This window comes from Nicotiana attenuata, unplaced genomic scaffold (genome assembly GCF_001879085.1).
Source record: "Nicotiana attenuata strain UT unplaced genomic scaffold, NIATTr2, whole genome shotgun sequence".
Lineage (NCBI taxonomy): Eukaryota > Viridiplantae > Streptophyta > Magnoliopsida > Solanales > Solanaceae > Nicotiana > Nicotiana attenuata.
The window spans coordinates 153714-167244 of record NW_017672704.1 but is presented as its reverse complement, the minus strand read 5'-3'; positions in this window follow the sequence as shown (position 1 = coordinate 167244).

Here is a 13531-nt window from a genome sequence, read left to right as displayed (position 1 = left end):
GAGGACTACCGTAGGCGGTTCGAGCATCTTCAGCAAGGTTCTATGACTGTCACCCAGTACGAGACTAGGTTTGTTGATTTGGATCGTCATGCTCTTCTTATACTCCCCACTGAGAGAGAGAGAGAGAGAGGGAGTGAGGAGGTTCATTGAGGGACTCGCTCAGCCTATCAGATTGCAGATGGCTAAGGAGACGGGTAGCGAGGTTTCTTTTCAGGATGCGGCCAATGTGGCCCGGCGAGTTGAGGCAGTTCTAGCTCAGGGGATTGGTCAGGGGTTTGACAAGAGGCCTCGTCATTCGGGTAGGTTCAGTGGTGCCTCGTCTAGAGGTAGGGATTCTTTTGGTAGGGGCTATCCTCCCAGGCTGTTTCATTCAGCACTTCAGGCTTCTCACGGTGCTTCAGGTGGTCGTGGTTCCCATATGCAGTATTCTGATTAGCTACCCTACAGTGCACCACCAGCTCCTATTGGAGAACCTCCACTCCAGAGTTTTCAGGGTGGTTACTCAGGTCGTCAGGGTCAGCAGTCCCAGCAGCCGAGGACTTGTTATACTTGTGGCGATCAGATGCACATTGCTAGGTTTTTCCCTTGAGCATCGAGCAGTTCTCAGCATCAGGGTTGCCGTGGTTCCGGCACCGGGTGTTCCACCGTCCACTCAGCCAGCTAGAGGTAGGGGTCAGGCAGCTAAAGGTGGAGGTCGAGGTATTAGAGGTGGAGGTCAGGCCGCTAGAGGTGGAGGCCAGCCAGTAGGAGGCCGTCCTAGGGATGTAGTTCAGAGTGGTGGGGCCCAGCCCCAATGTTATGCTTTCCCAGCCAGGCCTGAGGCTGAGGCATCTGATGTCGTTATCACAGGTACGGTATCAATTTGCAGTAGAGATGCTTCAATTCTATTTGATCCAGGGTCTACATACTCATATGTGTCATCTTATTTTGCTACGTATTTGGTAGTGCCTCATGATTCTTTGAGTGTTCCTGTATATGTGTCCACACCGGTGGGTGATTCTATTGTCATAGATCGTGTCTATCGCTCGTGTGTGGTTATTATTGAGGGTCTTGAGACCCGTGTAGATCTCCTACTTCTTGATATGGTCGATTTTGATGTCATTTTGGGGATGGATTGGCTATCACCTTATCATGACATATTGGACTGTCATGCCAAGACCGTGACCTTAGCCTTGCCGGGGTTGCCTCGATTGGAGTGGAGAGGGACTCCTAGTCATTCTACCAGTAGGGTGATTTCTTATATGAAGGCTCGGCGTATGGTCGAGCAGGGGTATTTGGCTAATTTGGCATATGTTCGTGATTCCAGTGCATAGGTTCCTTCTATGGATCCGTTCCAGTTGTTCGTGAGTTTCCAGGGGTATTTCCTGCAGACCTGCCGGGGATTCCACCCGACAGGGATATTGACTTTTGCATTGATGTGGCTCCGGGCACTCAGCCCATTTTCATTCCACCATATCGCATGGGCCCGCCAGAGTTGAAAGAATTGAAAGAACGGTTGCAAGACTTGCTTGATAAGGGCTTTATCAGACCTAGTGTCTCGCCCTGGGGTGCACCGGTGTTGTTCAATAAGAAGAAGGATGGATCGATGAGGATGTGCATATATTACCGGTAATTGAACAAAGTCACCATCAAGAACAAGTATCCATTGCCGAGGATTGATGATTTATTTGACCAACTTCAGGGTGCCAAAATGTTTTCGAAGATTAATTTGAGATCTGGCTACCATCAGTTGAGGATTAGGGCATCTGATGTCCCTAAGACAACTTTTCACACTCGGTACAGGCATTATAAGTTTTTAGTGATGTCATTTGGGTTGAAAAATGCCCCAGTAGCATTTATGGACTTGATGAACCGAGTGGTCAAGCCCTATTTGGATTCCTTTGTGATTGTTTTCATTGATGATATCTTGATCTACTCCCACAGCCAAGAGGAGCATGAGCAGCATCTTCGAGTCGTTCTTCAGACTCTGAGGGACAGCCAGTTATATGCTATGTTTTCGAAATGTGAATTTTGGTTAAGTTCAGTTGCTTTCTTGGGTCATGTTGTATCAGCAGAGGGTATTCAGGTGGATCCTAAGAAGATTGAGGCAGTCAAGGACTAGCCTAGACCCACATCAGCTACAGAGATCTGGAGTTTCTTGGGTTTGGCGGGTTATTATCGTTGGTTTGTGGAGGGGGTTTCATATATAGCAGCCCCGATGACCAGGTTGACCCAGAAGGGTGCCCAGTTCAGGTGGTCGAACGAGTGTGAGGCAAGCTTTCAGAAGCTCAAGACAGCTTTGACTACGGCACCGGTGTTGGTATTGCCCACAGGTTCAGGGCCATATACAGTATATTGTGATGCATCTCGCATTGGACTTGGTGCGGAGTTGATGCAGAATGGCAAGGTTATTGTATATGCTTCGCGAAAGTTGAAGATCCACGAGAAGAATTATCCAGTTCATGATTTGGAGCTAGTAGCCATTATTCACGCGTTGAAGATTTGGAGGCATTATTTATATGGCGTGTCATGTGAGGTGTTCACGGATCACAAGAGTTTGCAATACTTGTTTAAGCAGAAGGAGCTAAACTTGAGGCAGAGGAGGTGGTTGGAATTACTGAAGGGCTATGATATCACCATCTTGTATCATCCTGCGAAGGCCAATGTAGTGGCCGATGCTTTGATTAGAAAGTCAGCCAGTATGGGTAGCCTTGCGTATATTCCAGTCGGTGAGAGATCGCTTGCTTTGGATGTTCAGGCTTTAGCCAATCAGTTCGTGAGGTTGGATGCTTCTGATCCCAGCGGTGTTCTAGATTGCACAGTCGCTCGGTCTTCAATATTTGAGCGTATCAGAGATCGGCAGTATGATGATCCTCATTTGCTTGTCCATACGGACACAGTGCGGCACGGAGATGCCAATCAGGTTTCAGTTGGAGATGATGGAGTTTTGAGGATGCAGGGTCGTGTTTGTGTGCCTATGTGGATGGACTTCGTGATTTGATTCTAGAGGAGGCCCATAGTTCCCGGTATTCTATTCATCAGGGCACCGCCAAGATGTATCAGGACTTGCGGCAACATTATTGGTGGAGGATAATGAAGAAGGATATTGTTGCATATGTAGCTCGGTGTTTGAACTGTCAGCAGGTAAAGTACGAGCATCAGAGACCTGGTGGTTTGCTTCAGAAGATTGAGATTCCTGAGTGGATGTGGGAGCGTATCACTATGGACTTCATTGTTGGACTCCCACGAACTCAGAGGAAGTTCGATGCAGTATGGTTTATCGTGGATAGGCTGAGGCACATTTCATTCCGGTGGCGGTTTCCTATTCGTCGGAGCGGCTGGCAAAGATTTATATCCATGAGATTGTTCGTCTCCATGGTATGCCCGTGTCTATCATTTCTGATCGCGGTACGCATTTTACCTCGCATTTCTGGAGAGCAGTACAACGTGAGTTGGGTACGAGGGTTGAGTTGAGCACAGCGTTTCATCCTCAGACGGACGGCAGTCCGAGCGTACTATTCAAATTTTGAAGGATATGCTCCGAGCATGTGTTATTGACTTTGGAGGTTCTTGGGATCAGTTCTTGCCGTTGGCGGAGTTTGCCTACAACAACAGTTATCAGTCGAGCATCCAGATGGCTCCCTACGAGGCATTATATGGTAGACGGCGTCGGTCGCCGGTTGGATGTTTGAGCCGGGAGAGGCTCGGTTGTTGGCAGATTTAGTTCAGGATGCCTTGGATAAGGTTAAAATTACTCAGGATAGGCTTCGTAAAGCTCAATCCAGGCAAAAGAGTTATGCCGACCGTAAGGTTCGTGATGTGGCATTCATGGCCGGGGAGCGAGTGTTGCTTCAGGTGTCGCCCATGAAGGGCGTGATGAGATTTGGGAAGAAGGGCAAGCTAAGCCCTAGGTTCATCGGGCCTTTTGAGATCCTTGATCGAGTGGGAGAGGTGGCTTACAAACTTCCGTTGCCGCCGGTTTTATCATCTATGCATCCTGTATTTCATGTGTCCATGCTTCGAAAGTATCACGGTGATCCATCCCACGTGTTAGACTTCAGCACTATCCAATTGGATAGGCATTTGATTAACGAGAAGGAGCCAGTAGCTATTCTAGACCGGCAGGTTCGTCAGTTGAGATCGAAGAGTTATCCGTCAGTTCGTGTGCAGTGGAGAGGTCACCCTATTGAGGCAGCTACTTGAGAGTCCGAGTCCGATGTGCGGAGCCGATAACCCCATCTTTTCACCGACTCAGGTACTTTTCTATGTCCGTTCGAGGACGAACGGTTGTTTTAGAGGTGGAGAATGTGATGACCCAAAGGGTTATCTTTTGTTTTAGGATTCGAATCCGGGTTCCGAGGCCTTGAAAACCTCATTTTCTTTATCCTCGATTTGTGTGCGTAGTCCGGGCACGTTTCCGGGAAGCCTTCATGTGAAATTTAAGAAGAATATTGAATTTTGCCTTTAAAATTAATTAAAGTTGACTTCGATCAACGTTTTTGGCAAACGGACCCGGACCCATGATTCGACGGTCCCGTAGGGTCCGTAGTAAAATATGGGACTTGGGCGTATGCCTGGAATCGAATTCCGAGGTCCCTAGCCGGAGAAATGAATTTTTGAAGAAACTTATTTGCTGGAAAATATAAGGATTTTTAGAAATGGAATAGTGTGTGATCTCGTTGGTATCGGGCCCGTATTTTGGTTCCGGAGCCCGATACAGGTCCGTTACGGTATTATTTGTGAAATTTGGTGAAAAATGAAAGAGACTTGCTGAAATTCGGACCATTGGTTGAGAAAATAGAAATTTTGAACTATCTTATGAATTTCATGAGTTTTGGTGTTCAATTCGTTGTTTAAGATGTTATTTTGGTGATTTGATTGCACGAGCAAGTCTGTATGATGTTTTTAGACTTGTGTGCATGTTTGGTTTGGGTCCTCGAGGGCTCGGGTGAGTTTTGGATAAGCCACAGGGTGTTTTGGACTTAGGAAAATATTGCTGGTATGCTTCAGCTGTTGCAGGACTCTGATCTCGCAATTGCGAGATCAGGCTTCGCAATTGCGAGATCAGGCTTGGCAATTGCGAGCTTCACAGGCTTGGCAATTGCGAGCCTTTCATCGCTAATGCGATCAAAAGGTCGGGCCAGCATAGTTCGCAAATGCGAAGGGAGTCTGGGAAGGGAAAGGATCGCAAATGCGATCATTTGATCGCAATTGCAAGGTCTGTGACTGCAAATGCGGCACTTTCCTCGCATTTGCGAAGGCAACAGGTATTGTGAAGGCTTCGCAATTGCGATAGCCCTTTCGCAATTGCGAGCTTCGCATTTGCAAAGCTCTAGTTGCAATTGCGACATCAGCAGTTGAGTAAAAGGGTCTTGGACGGGATTTTTCATTCATTCTTCAAATTTTCAAAACCTAAACTCCAAGAGGCGATTTTCCTAGAGCAAGTTCTTCCCCAAATCATAGGTAAATGATTCTTAACTTATTTCTTCCAATCTATTTCATCTTTCAAGATTTCATCCTAGAATCTAGGGTTTTTCATGGGAAATTGGGTGTTTTTCGGTAGAATTTAGGAATTTCGAAATTTGGGGATTTAGACCTCAAATTGAGGTCGGATTTCAAAACCAATTGCATATTTGGGCTCTATCGGGTTTTGGTCCTAACTTCGAGTTTTGACCAAGCGGGCCCGGGGTCAGTTTTTGACTTTTTGGGAAAATATTGGGAAATCTATAATTAAGCATGGGAATTGAGTTCTTTTGCATTTATTGATGTTATTAAGTTTATTGTGACTAGATACAAGCGGATTGGAAGTGAAATTGAGCGGTAAGGCAGTAATTGAGGCTTGATTTTGGCCGTGGAATCGAGGTAAGTGTTTGGTCTAACCTTAGCTTGAGGGAATAGGTGTTGTTGTCTTAATTGCTACGTGTTTAGTTGTTGAGTACGACGTATAAGTGTGGTGACGAGTATCTATACGTTGTTGTTGGGTCATAGCATGCAAATGAGTCTTATACTTGTAACCATTGTGTCTCTTATCACGTATTGTTCATGCTTAAGCTGGCTACTCTTTATGTTGAACAAGTTTGGTTATATTTTCTTGTTATTGGGTAATTGTTGAGTATTGACTCAAGTTGAGACTTACATTGTGAATTTAACTGTTGAAACGAGATTGGTTATAGCTGATTCCCTCGCCGGGATGTTATTGTTTCTATTGTTTGGGTGAGGAAGAGTGTAAAACACGAAGGGTGATGCCGTGCACGATAATGTGAGAGAATGTTAATGCACGAAGGGTGATGTCGTGTCGTATTTAGTGAGTGTTAGTGCACGAAGGGTGATGCCGTGCCATATTTTTGTGAGTGTTAATGCACGAAGGGTGATGTCGTGCCATGACTATGAGAGAGTTAATGCACGAAGGGTGATGCGGTGCCGTTTCTGTTGATTTTTATGGTGAGGGCGAGAGTAAAAGCACAAAGGATGATGTCGTGCACGTGTTACTGTGTTATCATTTTTGTTGGTTCAAAGTTTAATATTTACCTTGCTTCTTTACTTTATTACTGTCAGAATTTGATATTCCCCTCAGCATGTTTCCCTTTCCCGTCTTTACCTGTTAAATTTCTGTTATTATTGTTTCTCGTATATGATTTAATTGCACAAGTTTATATGGTTGTCGTGTCCTAGCCTCGTCACTACTTCGCCAAGGTTAGGCTCGATACTTACCAGTACATGGGGTCGGTTGTACTGATACTGCACTCTGCACTTTCTGTGCAGATTTTGGTGCCGGACCTCGTGAGTAGAGTTGAGGTTGCTGCCTTTAGTCCACGGGAGACCCAAGGTAGATCTGTCGGCGTTCACAGACCCTGGAGTCCCCCCTTTCCTCTATTTTAGTTTTTCCTGTCTCTTTCTATTTTGAGAACAGATGTATTTCCTTTAAACCAATGTTTGTAGAACGTCTTAGACGTTCGTGGATTGTGACACCAGATCATTGGGGTAGTCATGGATTTTTTTTGAACTGTTATAACACTTCCGCACTTTATCTCTGTTTGGTTTTAGCTATTATTTAAATTCTGTTCTAGTTAATACTTAATGTGATAAAACTGTATATGTCGGCTTGCCTAGCTTTCTAGAGTAGGCGCCATCACGATCCCGACGGTGGGAAATCTGGGTCTTGACAGTAAACCTGTTGCTGCGTTCGCAGGCCTCGGAATCACCTTTATTTGTACTTATTTCCATTGGTTCCCTTTTGTTCTGGAACCATGATGTATTTATCATGTATAACTACTCCTAGAAAGGCTTATGACTTGTACTACCGGTTTTGAGGAATTATAATTTTTCAGAGTTATCTAATTTGAAGTTAGTGTATATCAATGTTATTTCTGTTAATGCTAGGCTTACATAGTTTAGAGACTATGTTCCATCACGACTCCTTCGGAGGGATTTTTGGGCCGTGACAACATCGTGAGCCCGTGAGTGAGATTGGAGAGATTGATGACTGAGTGACAGTTATGGGATCGGGCTGCACGCCGCAGCGGTTATACTGATTTTATGATAGCGCTTGGGTTGTAGGAGCCCCCCTGGAGCCTGTACACAGCCTTAGTGAGCGCGATTGATATTATTGAGGGATGGATCTTCCCTGGACATGGATCTTTTCCAAAGCATTTGATACCTGGAGATGGTTCTTCTCCACGGGCCGGATTGGCATTCCTTGGTACTGGGTGACTGATGGTCAATGATGTATATATTCCGGGATGGATCTTCCCTGGGCCGTATAGGCCATATACAGTACCGAGTGGTTGAGCATTTGAGAGCATGAGCACATGAGGCTGTCACCATGGTGCATCACATACAACATGTGCATTGGTATGTAGAAGTAGAAGAGTTATATTCTTCACATTGTTCAGACTTGATCTACTTTACTGTTTTGAACTGTCTATTTAACTTGAAAGCATGCCTACGTTTCTGCACAGTTATTTCTATTTTAGCTGTACCGGTTGAGTTCATCACTACCTTTCAGTCCAAAGGTTGGACTTGTTACTTACTGAGTTGGTTGTACTCACGTTACTCCATGCGCCCCGTGTGTAAATCCAAGCGTTTCTGGTCATGGCGGCTGCTGATTGAGGAGTCAGATCCCGGAGACTATCGAGGTAGCTGCATGGCGTCCACAGGCCTTGACCCTCCTTCTTTATCTCTATCTATATTTCAGTTTTTTATTCCCTAGACATTGTAGTGGATTGTATTCTAGTTTAGACGCTCATGTACTCTGTGACAACCCGATTTCGGGATAGATTGTACCATATTTCGGATTATTTCTGTTTCCCAAAAGCTTTTCTTTAATATTAACTACTTCCATCTTTATTTTCAAAGTTTTTACTGTGTTGAGATGTTGAGTAGAGGCTGGCCTAGTTCCATGACAGGCGCCATCACGGCGGTTGATTTTGGGTCGTGATAACAACATCATACAATTTAAATACAATTTTCCTACAAATTGTATATGATTTGTATTTATTTTGTATGTGGTATGTTCTTCTTCCACTTTAAAATTTCAATCTAAACTTCCTCTTTTAATACAATTTTGATACATATCAATAACTATTTGTAAAAAGATAGTATTTATAACTTAAATAAAAATTCCATTGAACGATTCATACATTATATAACTATTTTTTAACTTTCATACAATATTCAAATAAAAAAATATGTAACTACAACATAATACAATTTACATACAACTATAATACAACTTTAATACAATTTCGTAAGTATATTGTATGTCATGTGTTCTTTTTCTTCTTCTTCTTTGATTTTCAATCTGAAATTCGGCCAAAATCAAGTCTAATCTTCACTAAACACCCTCAAAATTGAGATATAAACTCCAAAGAATATTTTCAATTGTTTGCAACAACACCCAATCCAAACAAATAATAGTGTTTGAAAACCCGAATTCGAATTCAAAGTTTCGAAGCTTTTTAATGATCGTTAATGGTTGAGAATCAAACACCTGCAAAATTTATTGATTGAAAATTTTAATTCGAACATCAATTGCGCAACATGAAAGGGAATTGCTATGTTAAAACTCTATAGTAAAACGATTGAAATCTATTGATGAATTTTATTAAAACTCTATACAACAAGAAAGCATAAATAAAACAGAGAACATCAAAGGACGAAAATTGGGGGGAAAACAGAGGGGAGAGGGGGGGGGGGGGGGGAGGGGGCAGGTATAAAGGGATGAGGAAATAACTGATATTCCTTATTCAATTCCTGATATAAAGGGATACTCATTTAAAACTTATTTGTATATAATTAATAAATTGTATAGACCATATAATTAAGTTAAAATTTGATTAGGGAGGGTAATAAAATTTCATATATAGTATAAAAAGATAAAACTCCTTTTTATTTATTTAAAAGCCATGTTAAATTTAACAGAATTTGGAAAGTATTGGGCCAAGAATCCCATTGCTCAAAACCAAAAGGATATGAGACTATTGAGAACGAAGTCCAACTGCTGAAGTTATGCAAATGTGATTTAAATGGTGCTTTTGCATCTATATCCGATTTTGGGGTCACAATTGAATTTATATTTACTTTGTAAAAAAATTGCAGGCCTATTCACTTTACGATCAACTTTTTATCGGGTCTGAAGTTAAAAAAATTATAGTCTGAAGTGAAAATATTGCATTTCAGATGCACTTAAAGCCAAATAGGCTTGAAGTGCAACCAATGGTTTTATGCATTTAAGGCCAATAAGTCTGAAGTGAAAAATTGCACTTGAAATGCACTTAAGACCAAAAGGTCTGAAATGCAACAAACGTTTTCCTACACTTAAGACCAATAAGTCTGAAGTAAAAAATTGCACTTCAGATGCACTTAAGGCCAAGTAGGTCCGAAGTGCAACCAATGGTTTCATGCACTTAAGGCCAATAAGTCTGAAGTGAAAAATTGCACATCAGTTGCACTTAAAGCAAAAAGGTCTGAGGTACAACAAACGTTTTCCTACACTTAATGCCAATAAGTCTGAAGTGAAAAATTACACTTAAGATGCACTTAAGGCCAAAAGGTCTATGCAACCAACGTTTTCAGGCACTTAAGGCCAAATAGGCATGAAGTACAAATTGCCCAGAAATAGAAATTTATTTTTCGAATTTTAACAATCCAATATACGATTTAATACTTAAATCTACTCCAAATGAGCTCAAATTTGAAACATAACCTTCAAATATCATCAAGAACCCCCCCCCCCCCCCCCAAATCATCAATTTTTCAAAACAACAATAAATATAATGAACCTATTTTGCAATTAGGAAAAAAGAAAAAGAAGAAACCCTAAGCAATAGTAAAAAATAAAGCGTCACAATAGCTCACAGCTGTAAAACATCATAAATTACCTTAAAATATGTTCACAAACACCATATAAAATCATTGTTACAAGAAGAAGAAGAATAAAGAGGAGAAAAATGCGTGAAGTTATTTAAACAGTAGGTACAAGTTAAAAAAAATTAAAAAATGGGTACAGATTAAATGGGAGCAACCAAATGCAATTTTTATGATTTAAATGGAGGCAGCACAATCCTATCATCATGACGAGTCCAGAGTAGTTCCTACTGGGATTTTGCAAATTGGGCCATCCCTAGCTAGGTTGATCAAAATGGGAGGTACATAATTCCTACTGCTCTAGGTCAACAATGAGGGAGTTAGAACCAACATGCCAACGATGAATTTGCGCCAGAAATCCATGAGAAGTCAATATTCAATTCTAAGAGCCTCAAGTTAAGTTTAATAAAGGCTTCTTAAGATTTTCCAACCCTTTTAAACAATGAATAGCATAGTTTAGGAACAGCTTTCTTTTGTTTTTATGGTTCGGGTGTCTGCATTGGAGCCCGACTAAATTTAAATTTATATTGAGAAATCTCACGAGCGTTCCATAACTAAACTCTTTTTTGACTTGTACTGAAAGGTTATTACATGTATCCTCTTTCTGTTCTCATCAATAGTATTATTAAGTGTGACGATGACACTTATTCTTTATATGCCATGATGATCGTACTTTAGAAATCTATTACGTGTGACAATGTCCTATTTGCCTTTGTGGACCATGTGAAAAAATTGAAGACATCATCACTGTCACGACCCAAACCGAAGGGCCGCGACGGGCACCCGGTGCCTTACTCAACCGAGTACCAACGTAACATATCTTTCATATCATACTATCATGGGTAAATGAGCTAGAAAATCCTTCACGAGATAACAAGAATAAAACATAAGGGAATACTTAACGTATGATGACCCAGCATGATATACAAACTTATACATGTGACATACGGGCCTATAAGGCCGACATGACCATTTGTAAACTTAAAACATAGGCCGACAAGGCCATACAAGTATCCATACACCTGACATCTGTCTACAAGCCTCTAAGAGTACATAAAATTATAAAGGTCGGGGCAGGGCCCCGCTATACCAATCAATACATATCCAAAGCATACTGACCAAATAGGCAACTCCGGAGCAAGTGGAGTGCACCAACACCTTCGCTGAGCTGATAGCCTACTAGGAGGAATATCAACCTGTCTATCGGGACCTGCGGGCATGAAACGCAGCGTCCCCAGGCAAAAGGGACGTCAGTACGAATAAAGTACCGAGTATGTAAGGCAGGAAAGCATAAACAAGATCAGTAACGTAAAGAGAGATAGAGGAGATACAACCTGTAACATCTGAGTGCATGTGGGGGCTACTGACATGAAATGCATAATACATATATATACATAAGCTTTTAAAAACATACGCCTCTGTGGGCATCATCATCATCATATCATACCCGGCCTCAAAGAGGACTCGGTAAAAACGTACCCGGCCATCATAAGGCTCGGTAGAATCATACCCGGCCACGTGGAGCTCGGTAAACCCAACTGATCAGTGGTTGCACAATAGGTGCCATACCCGGCCGACTATAGCGCGGCTCGGTAGAGTAAAGTAGATACATATATAATGCATGCTGGACTCATGGAGTCACGTTCTAAACCTTTTGGAGTGACATAAGGTCATTGCACCATCGATTAACATTATGTACATCATACCATCAATATAAACTTCACTAGGACTCAAGGATCATATATACTTTCTTGGAATAACTTTGTAAGGAAAGAATAACATGGACAACCTTAGTTGCTAGGAGTAGATTCATTATGAAATAGCGTATCGTTTATGCTCGTTTCACTTTAGATCATGCCAAAAGAATGAAGGAAGAGCCTTAACATACCTTGTATATACTGCCCCAATCTCAAGCTATACAATTTTCACGACTCCTTAGTCTACAATAAGAGAAACGATACTGTAGTTATCATTCAAGCGTCATAACTATTATGTATCGACCACAACCTATTTTACGATGAAACGGACAGCACCTCCCCTATATATATGACTTCACACAATTCCAAACAATCACCAAACAGCCCAAACAACATCAATAATAATCATATTGAGCCTCCCAAAAACGCACAACCTAATCACTTCATACATACGACGGCCACCGTAGTCGTGTCAAACGACCCGGAAATGTTACAAAGAACTATCAGCCCACAACCCTACATCTATATGGTGTTTTTCCACATCCTTCCTCCTCCAAAACTCCACAAAACAGTAGTAAAACACGCAGCCCAACAGCAACACAAAACAGTCCACAAAACAGTCCGCTACAAGTGAATAACTCGAACTCACGACTTCCGATCACCGTCCCGTGAGTTCTTACATGTATAGAACGAATTACCATGAATTTGCAGAAGAATAAATATATGAAAAAGAGCAGTAAACTCACCTTACTTGTTGGATAACTCAGCCCTTCCCTTGGTTCTTCAAACTCTAGGTTTTACCCCCAATTAGAACTTGAAAGAGAGGGAAAATCGATTAGGGTTTGTGGATAATTTTTGGGAGGAAGTTTGCAGGGGTTTAGGTCTGGTTATTTGTGATATATAATGAGGGTTATATTGCAGGAGATAACCCTTTAAATGGGCTCTTTGGCCGACCCGAAATTTCCTATTTTTGGGCTATCATTTAACCAAGTAGGTGACACACCTACTTGCACCTAGCAGCTTGTGCAGTCTCGCAAAAATGCCTATATCTCTCTACTCCGATGTCGTATTGATGAACGGTTTAAAGAGTTGGAAACTAGACTCATAGATCTTTAATTTGATAGGTAGATCATCCCCTAATTCCAAGTATTTTGGGAGAAAATATCAGTTATATTTGACCTAATTTTCAGCACATTTATGAACGGAACTTGTGATGACCTTTTTCCAACTTTTGTTCCACAACTCGCTTGACTTCAAAACATAACACCAACTATCGTACGACTAAAACAACTCATAATATAATCTCCTTATAATGTTAATAACTCTAGTATCACCCCAAAAGTACATGGTAAAACATTCCAACTTGTCGACTTTCGACGAAACTTATTTTCTTCAATTCGTTTAGCTTCTAAGCCCTCAAGCCCTCTTGCTACTTGGTACTAATGATCTTAAATATTTGTAACCTCCACGTTAACATGATTAACTTACTT